Source organism: Falco naumanni, chromosome 3, assembly GCF_017639655.2.
Source record: "Falco naumanni isolate bFalNau1 chromosome 3, bFalNau1.pat, whole genome shotgun sequence".
NCBI lineage: Eukaryota > Metazoa > Chordata > Aves > Falconiformes > Falconidae > Falco > Falco naumanni.
In genome coordinates this window covers 117,848,875-117,857,852 of record NC_054056.1, presented here as the reverse complement: position 1 = coordinate 117,857,852, position 8,978 = coordinate 117,848,875, and the positions used below count along the sequence as shown (strand labels likewise).

The window sequence follows — 8,978 nt, the reverse complement described above, 5'->3', positions numbered from 1 at the left end:
GGCCCATCGGTGCAGCCTGTCCAGGTCCCTCTGCAGAGCCTTCCTGCCCTCAAGCAGATCAACACTCCTGCCCAACTTGGTGTCATCTGGAAACTTTCTGAGGGTGCACTCGATCCCTTTGTCTATATTGTTGATAAAGATATTAAACAGAACTGTCCCCAATACTGAGCTCTGGGAAACACCACCTGTGACCAGCCACCAGCTGGATGTAACTCCATTCACCACCACTCCTGTGCTGTCCAGCCAGCTTTTAACCCAGCATAGAGTACCCCCACCCAAGGCATGAGCAGCCAGTGTCTTCAGGAGAATGCTGTGGAAGATGGTTTCAAAGACTTTACTAAGATCCAAGCAGACAACATCCACAGCCTTTCCCTCATCCACTTGGTGGGTCATCTTGTCATAGAAGGAGATCAGGTTGGTTAAGCAGGACCTGCCTTTCATAAACCCATGTTGGCTGGGCCTGATCCCCCGGTTCTGCATACACAACATGATGCCACTCAGACTGATCTGCTCTATAACCTCCCCTGGCACCGAGGTCAGGCTGACAGGCCTTTAGCTCCCTGGATCCTCCTTCCTGCCCTTCCCGTAGATGGGTGTCACACTGGCTAACCTCCAGTCTGCTGGGACCTCTCCAGTTTTTCAGGACTGCTGATAAATGATGCAGGGTGGCTTGGTGAACTCCTCTGCTAGCTGCCTCAGTACCCTTGGGTGGATCCCATGCTCCCCATAGACTTGTGTGTGTGTTTAAGTGCTGTAACAGGTCAATAACTATTTTCTTTTGGAGTATGGGGGCTTCATTCTGCTCCTTGTCCCTGTCTTCCAGCTCAGGGCTGGGTTCCCTGAGAACAACTGGTCTTACTATTAAAGGCTGAGGCAAAGAAGGCATTAAGTACCTCAGCCTTTTCCTCATCCTTTGGCACTATGTTTCCCCTCACATCCAATAAAGGATGGAGATATTCTTGGCCCTTCTTTGCTTTCTAATGTATTTATAAAAACATTTTTTGTTACAGTGGCCGGCCTGAGTTCTAGCCAGGCTTTTGCCTTTCAAATCTTCACCATGAATAACCTTATGACATCCTTACAGATCTTCAGAGTTGCCTGCCCTTTCTTCCAAAGGTGATAAACTCTCTTTTTTTTTTTTTATCTGGGTTCAGACCAAAGCTCTCTATTCAGTCAGGCTGATCTTTTTGTTTCTTTTTTATTTTTTTAATTTATATATAGTAGGTACTCAGTTAACACCTGTATTAGTTAAATGTCCAGCTTTGATTTTAAGTAAGTAGGTACATTAGCAATCATAAGGATTTAAGTGTAAATACGAAAGGTAATCTTTGTAAACAGTTCTCATGTCATACCCAATACAGAAAGTGCAGTGAAACACTGAAGTCACTGCTGTTAGAATGAATAACCTTATAACTCAAACATATAGTCAGTACCCAAACATATTGTACGAAATATAACAGCTGCCAATGCAAAAGTCAGAAATACAGTCAGAAGAGTTGATCCAGCGTGGTTCATGCTGACTCTTGGCTGCTAATTAAAGTCAGTTGAAGACAGAGCCCACCTCTGCTGCTGGGCACCTCACTGCCAAGGACTCATGGACATGTTAGAGGACACAGGCAGAGCAGGCTCTTGACTGGCTGCTGCACTGCTATTCTGAGTTCCCGAATTTACATGTTTAAAGGTCTCATTTCACATGGGACTGTTCATTGCACTTGCTGGATCCTGGAATGCTCTAGCTATACCATCCTGTTTGGGCTCACATGGAGTGGCAGAGTGGTTCAGTCCTGATGTGTTTGATGGTCCAGAATCAGTCTTCCCAGATGAAGTGACTTCTGCCTTGAAGCTAATTTGACTGGTGAGTTCTTTAGCCTCTTTGTCTGCCTGGCTTGATACACTTGCAGATGTTAGTAGTAAAAGGGCCATCTATGAACATGTGCTACCACAGAAGTCTTGTGACCTTTTCACCAAAGCTCTTCTTCCTTCTGGTGTATAATCTAGAGATCCTATTGCTTCTTCACCTTTCATTGGCATAAACCAAATAATGGCTAGTAAAGCTGTACTTTTACTCCATGAAGGCTGCCATGTGTCAGGATGATGCCCTGAGATGCTTAAAGCAATTTTCTTCCCCACTTCAAACCTGCCATTCGCCATCAGCAAAATAATGCTGGGTGGTTTCATGGGATATTCAGGTGGCAGTACTATTCACCCGTGAAAAATCCCTCCATCAAAATCTGAATCTGTAAATCTAAGAGTAAAATGCCATTCAAAATTATTATCCTCCAAAAGCTGTGCATCATAACGATCTGTAGGATCCTTCAGTTCTGCAGCTTCTTTCATCAAACATTTGACAGATGGGCTTTTGAGGTTATACGGGGCCCCCACTCACTCACTCGCTTGCTCCCTCCGTAGTGTCTCTGTCTTTTTAGAGTTCAGAGTGTCCCTCAACCTAAGCACAGCAAATACTACATCTACACATCCATAATGAATTTAATTCACAAGGAGCAATTTCTCAAGCGGAGGACTCAATCTGTCTTGCAGGTCTAGGAGGGTATTTACCCAGGGCTCCTGATGTTCTCAACACAAAGAGAAAGGATTCCAGTATGAATTACACTTGGCTATCCCTGTACCCTGCCACTGATTCCTCACTTGGAAGTTCACTTAGCTAAGGTTTTAGATGGCCCTTGAGCTTAATGGAAAAATGTGGTGATTGCTTTCATACAGATTCCACCTATGGAGGCTAAAGGGAACCTCATTACTAAATTTTAAACCTGTAACCATATAATTCTTGGTAGTCACCTTTTAAGCTTTCAAAAGCAGAACAGGATGGAGTCGGCAACATAATAGGGCAGAGCGTGCTTAGTATTAGTATATAGGTTCTCCTGAAGTACATAGGTAGTTCAAGGTCCATAGTACATAGGTAGTCCTCTTTAACATTTTCACCAGTAGATAATACAGTCTTTGCAAAGGAGGTCACTGTCACCTTCCCACACAGAAAGGACCTTCTCAGACCTTGCTGCTTGGCCCTGTGCTGGAGATGCTGTCTGTTCATAAGGAGAAGGCTGCTGACAGGTTGGGATAAAGTTTTCCACTGGCAAAAGCATCTTTCCCTGCACTCCTTTGGGGAGTTCTTGTTTGGCTGAAACAACACAGCCCTGTCATTTGGTACTTTCAAAAATCTAAGTAGTGCTTCCTCACAGAAGCTCTTTATTAGCCAGAGATAAAATATCATCTTTAGCAATGAGGGATGACAAATTAATTGCATTAATATTTGCAAAGTGTCTGGAATATTTAAACGGCTTTATATGTTCAAGTAAATTAATATTTGGTATGCACTGGAAGAAGAGACAAATGCCACCACAGGCCAGGGCATTATACAGCCTTGCTCCTTCCTCACAGACAAACATGTTCTTCATTTGAGAGGTAAATACCCAAGCGGATGTGCACGCCGCGTGCAGGTGGCTGGTGGTGCTCATCACTGGAGATTTTCCTTTCGTACTGAATGGGATGCTTCAATGCCAAGGACAGGGAGATGTTAAGGAGAAACAGGGTTTGGTTTGGTTTGGTTTGGTTTAGTTTGTTTTGGGGTTTTTTTTGGTTGTTTTTTTTTTTTTTTTTTTTTTGTTTTTTGGTTGTTTTTTTTTGTTGTTGTTTCTTTTTCAATGTATTTAATACAGGAAGCCAATGTGAGCCGTTGAAGGGGGTGAAGCAGTCAAGTGCAGGACAGTTGAATTTTTTTACAGGAGATGGTGGACTTCGGTACTGGAATAAGAAGTGGGAGAGCCTGCACTGAGAAGGCCACAGAAGAAGCAAAGATAGCTCTGCAAAGGTGGGGCACAGAGCTGCAGAGGGAGTGGGGAGGTTTACAGGTGGATGAGCAAAGCTGAGAGGAACCTGAAGGCGGTGACAAACATGTTTGACAGCAGAGGGAGCAGCGGCCGGAGCCAGTGCAGGTCCTTAGGGAGGAGAGAGAGCTGTGAGCACACACTGACCTGATGTTAGCTCTCTGCGAAGCCCTTGGCAGGAGGAAGACATACAATCAGCCTTCCATTTCACCTCTGCAGACATTGTTTTTCCCACCTGCATCATGGCAGGAATTAATATTCCCTTTTGGCTGAGGAACCGAAGGTTTGACTGCTGGATGGTGCTACAGGAGTGCCAAGTGAGTGGCTATGAACGAAGCGTGTGCGTTTGTTTTGTGGCTGACAGTTTCCCAGGGCAAGGCAGAGGAGAGGGGGCTGGGCGAGGTGTGGAATGCAGAGCACAGCAGACCCATTTTCACACCAGACCAAGGTTGCTGCCAAGTTGTGCTGACTGCTACCCCCAGGAGAGTGTGCCAGATGCCCAGGGACATGGGGATGTAGCACCCTCCTTGCCCTTCCCCAGGAGTCCCTCACTCCAGTAACCCTGTACTTCCCAGGGATCCTCCACCTGCCCTGGACACTGGAGGACACACACAGCTTGAAAAGAGGCATGATGGAGGGTTCATAAATCGGGGTGAGGAGCCAGAGGGTTTGTCTTCCTTGCCAGGAAACCTTTTCAGTGACTTAAAACACCGTTTGAAGAGCCATAGGGCATAACCCTCTCACAGGGCTCTCCACTCAAAGGGTTTGGTGCATCAGATACTTCTTTTGGCCCGTAGCAGACCCCTGTGGTGTCCGATGGGAATAACAATTTAGGTAATTGTAATATTGTGAGGCAATCAGAGAGACTGAAAACAGATTGTGGATGCACTGCACCTGTGGGAAAGGCTCCTCAGTGGACCACAAACTTCCAGTATCTTCTGTATATGAGGGCCCAGCATCTCCCCTCCCGGACTGCAGTACTTCTAGAGTTTTCTGAGCCCAGTACTTCTGACCAGGGAAACCCTATGGCTTCTGGACTGTTCCTCTCCATCCTCCTCCCACCTGTGCACAGGATGCCCTGCCACCAGACCAGGGCACTGTGGGGAGAAATCTGTGCTTCCCAAGTGCTTTCCAGCAAAGCAGAGAAGCTGCAATTATTTAGATTTGTATGGCATTAAGGACAGCTTTAGGCACCTTTGCCACCTATTAGAAACAGACGTGAGATGGAGCAGAGCAGCCTCTGCAGTGGGAAAGTGGCTCACTCAGAAAGCCCAGGGCTGTGGGGACATGGGGAGGGAGGGGGAGGGGGAACAGACGAAAACTCATCTTACAGAAAGGTAAAAACCTGAATCAATAACCTTCCCTCCCCACTCCCAGTCAATATTTCCCGCCCTGAAGACATCACCTGACATTATGCAGCTTCTTTTTTCAAGCTCTTCAGTGAATTCCCGGCTTCTGCCTGCCTCTTAACAGGAATCTCAGCAGCTTTCAGACCCAGAGGGCTTTGCTTTGTGGCAGAGAGTCAGCTCTGGAAGACAAGCTAATTCCCAACAGCACCTGCCGAAAGAGTATGTCGGCAGCCGTTACACTTTTCTTCAGCAAGCAATCTCACCATGCTTTTGCTGCTGCCAGCAGGCTGCACTCCCAGCCACGTGGAGATTTATAGCAGGGCTCAGATAAACGGAGAGGAGCACCTGTATCGTCTACATGAAAACACGCAAACGCAGAGTGTGGGTTACGAGGTGAGGGGGAAAGGTCTTATTCAGCAAGACAGAAAAGTCGGTTTGGGAAGTAAATAAAATGTTGGCACTTTCCCTTGTACATACAGTGAGGGAGGGGGAGGACTGTTTCCACCTGTGATTGTGGTTTCCAGAACCGATGGTAAAAGACTCTCGGGAAGTGTAATTACATAAGTGTATTTAATAAGCAGAAGTCTCATCAGGTAAAAGGAAGTCTTTAAATAAAAAGTAATGGGAAATGGCAGGACACGGTGCTTGGAGCCCCTCTGACTGTGGTTAAAAGTTTTTGTTGAATTTAGGTAGTGAGGTTCACACAAAAAAAAAAAAAAAAAAAAAAAAAAAAAAAAAAAAAAAAAAAAAAAAAAGAAAAGAGAAAACCAAACCAGTCAGACTCTGAGGAACCAGAGAATCTATGTAGAAATAGATATTTCTGCAAATCCCTTTCATTACAGATCAAGACATGGCAGGTATGACCTATGCTTTCTGAAAGATAAGATGCAATTTGCAATGCAGGCAGGCTTGGGACCTGAAAAGACTTAACGATCTCTAGCTGTTGGTCCAAGACAAACCAAATCCCCGCAGGAGCCACTGGAGGAAGAACGCTGTCAAGATGACCAATGCTTCCTTTGAAGTCCAAGAGCAGGTTCTTTTATAACTGTAGACTGACAACCCAAGAACAGGATTAATTTTTTAAACCAGGCTACAGAGGGGGGAAATAATTAAGCGTTTATTCCTAGAAGCAAGACTTTTACAAGTTACTCAGTGACTTCACCAGGACCCATCATATGAGTAATCAGTACTCACATGATGGGTGTAAGCCCATCCAGCCCCTGGCTGGATAAAAAGCAAGTTAAATATAGCATTCATTACGGTGAAGAAACTGAGGTTAGTTTAATTAATTTTGTATCCAGTGAAAGGGCAAGAATACATCTCTTCTGGCAATTTCCCAAAAGCATCATCAGCAGGGTAGTAGTTTAAGAGATTCGTATGATAATATCTTAAAATATAAATAAAATGTTTAAGGATTTTAATGGAAATTAAGGCACAGCCAGGGACATGAATAAAGACTTTTGACTCTTGTTGACTTCAGTGAGTTGCTAATGCTCAGCACCCAGACCTTGGTGTGTGACGGGATCACACCCTCCAAAGGCAAAAGCCAATAAGTAAATTGTCAGATGAGTAGACACACTAATGATTACCTCATATTAATGTAGTTAATAGTGAAGCTATTAGCAAAAATGCTCAGAATGTCTTAGTCTGGCACTTTTAAAGGGAATCCTTGGAGCCAGGCACCAAAGTGCTTTGTAGATTAGAAGGATTTGGCTCATAGAAAATAAAGCTAAACTAATACATAATCCACCCCTCCTCCTTAAGGTAAGATTAGGTACATTTTAGTCATTCCCACCTGGTATTTGTCTACCCTGTTCTTAAAAACTTGGTAATGGACCCCCCCACCTTCCCCAGTTCTTCATTATCTTTACTGTTACAAAACTTTTTCCTGATCTAAATCTCCTTTGATAGGATTTAAACCCTCTGTTTCTTGCCCTCTGCACCCTGGGGATGGAGAGTAGTAGATTCTGTTACTCTCTGCAGCAAAAGCCTGTTTTCAGACTCCTTTCTTCCAAGTTGAGAAACCCCAATTCCTTGCATCATTTTTTTGTTGCCACTGTCCCAAAAGGCAACATTGTCACTTAAAGGAGTCTGGCCATTTTTAGACACAATTTTTTTTTTTTTTTGAGGATCAGTGGTAAATGAAGAGTAGTAGGAATGGATTGGTCTACATCTTTATGACTTGGTTCCAGTCTCCACTCTGACCCCATTGACCTCCACAGGATTTGACCACAGAGTGTTGCCCTGTTGCTCCTCACTTGTTTGCTGTTCTGCTGTCCTTCTTAACCTCACACACCAGTGCCACCATGCCTGGGCACTGTCGATTCAAATCTAGTGAACTTCCAGCACTGCAGAGCTGCTGCTGCTCCCCTTGTTTGTTGCTGTTGCATCTGTCCTAGCTCAACCCTTAAAGCAAATATCAACAATAAGGTTGGGCAGATTTGGGGCTGGGCTCAGCGCTTGCCTGCTGGGCACTATCTGATCTCCAGTATTTGATCACTTAGCAACACAAAGCAAACGGGTATTACTGGTGCACAATCAAACCTGGTTTAACCATTGCACAGTGAATTGCTAACAAAAGTGTTCTGCTGACAGAATGAGACTTTGTTCATCACTAATTGCATTTCTCACAAGGATTGGTGAAGGTTCAGCTATAAAGAAACTCGCATTATTTCAGCTTTTTCTTTATTCTGTTTTATGTGACCTATTTTCTCATTCTTTTTCCTTCCCTCTTTGCATGTTTCTACCAGAAGATTTTAATCTATGGAGGTGAGACTCTGAAAAACTTCAGCTGCAAAAAAGATTTAAATAAACCCCAGAATCCTTTAAATTTATGAAAAGATAACAATGTTTTGAAATTCCGCAAAGCTTCAGAGCTAGTAGTCTGTATTTTACAAGCTAACCATGTCTCTGTAAGCAAATTCACAACCATACTTGCCTGCCTGATTTGCTGCTATGATGAGGTTAATAAAAATACCACCCAAGGTACAATGGGAATTCTAGCAAGAAAAAATATCAGACCCTTTATATTGCCCTGTGTGGGCCTACTGAAGCGCTGATATTTTTAATTACCTTCACCTAGGTTGACCTGATTCATTATCGTTAGCTCAGAAGAAGCATGTGACGTCATCGGTGACTCTTCAGGAGCAAGAGAACAGGCAACCTTTACTAATACATGTAATTTTTAGACTCTGAGGACCCAGTACCAATAGTCATCTTCAGTGCTGACACTCCTAAGCCAACCACAACCTCCCTCGTGCTGCACCATGCATACACTAACAGACTGCCCTGTGCAGCTCTGGTGTGCCAGAAGGTTGTTGCTCTCACAGTTGTGACAAGGGACAGGATGGGTTGACTGGACCCCCTGAGCTGTTTGACAAAGCCCATTCCCAGTGCCTGGGGACATGCGCTCACACATGTTGGATTTCTTCTTGGCACAGCAAGACCTAAAGATCCCAAATGAAAACAAAGTTCCATTGAGCCAGACACTGTATGGTCACCCAGGACAAGATGAAGTCTCCCCCAGATCGGCAAAAGGAACAGTTAATGTATATTTTTTGTTACAGGGAATTGACATATAGCCCAGAGCAGCAGAGGGATTCTAGAACTATTGCTACCATAAACCTACCCTTTCAAGGGTGTTCCCCTTCCCTGTCCAATCTATGAAGTGACTGAGGACATTTCCCCCACCTCTCTGGTCTGCAGCCCACACCAATGGCTAAGGGAGTTGCTCCTACAGTGGGGAGAGAAGAGCAGTGGTTCTTGACCGTGTCTTTTCTTTGATGAG

General features: G+C 44.5%; 1 pseudogene; it reads right to left on the bottom strand.

Annotated features, from left to right (window-relative positions):
- Positions 1–1,407: 1,407 nt before the first annotated feature.
- On the bottom strand, positions 1,408–8,321 carry LOC121084788 (annotated as a pseudogene).
- Between the last annotated feature and the right edge of the window lie 657 nt (positions 8,322–8,978).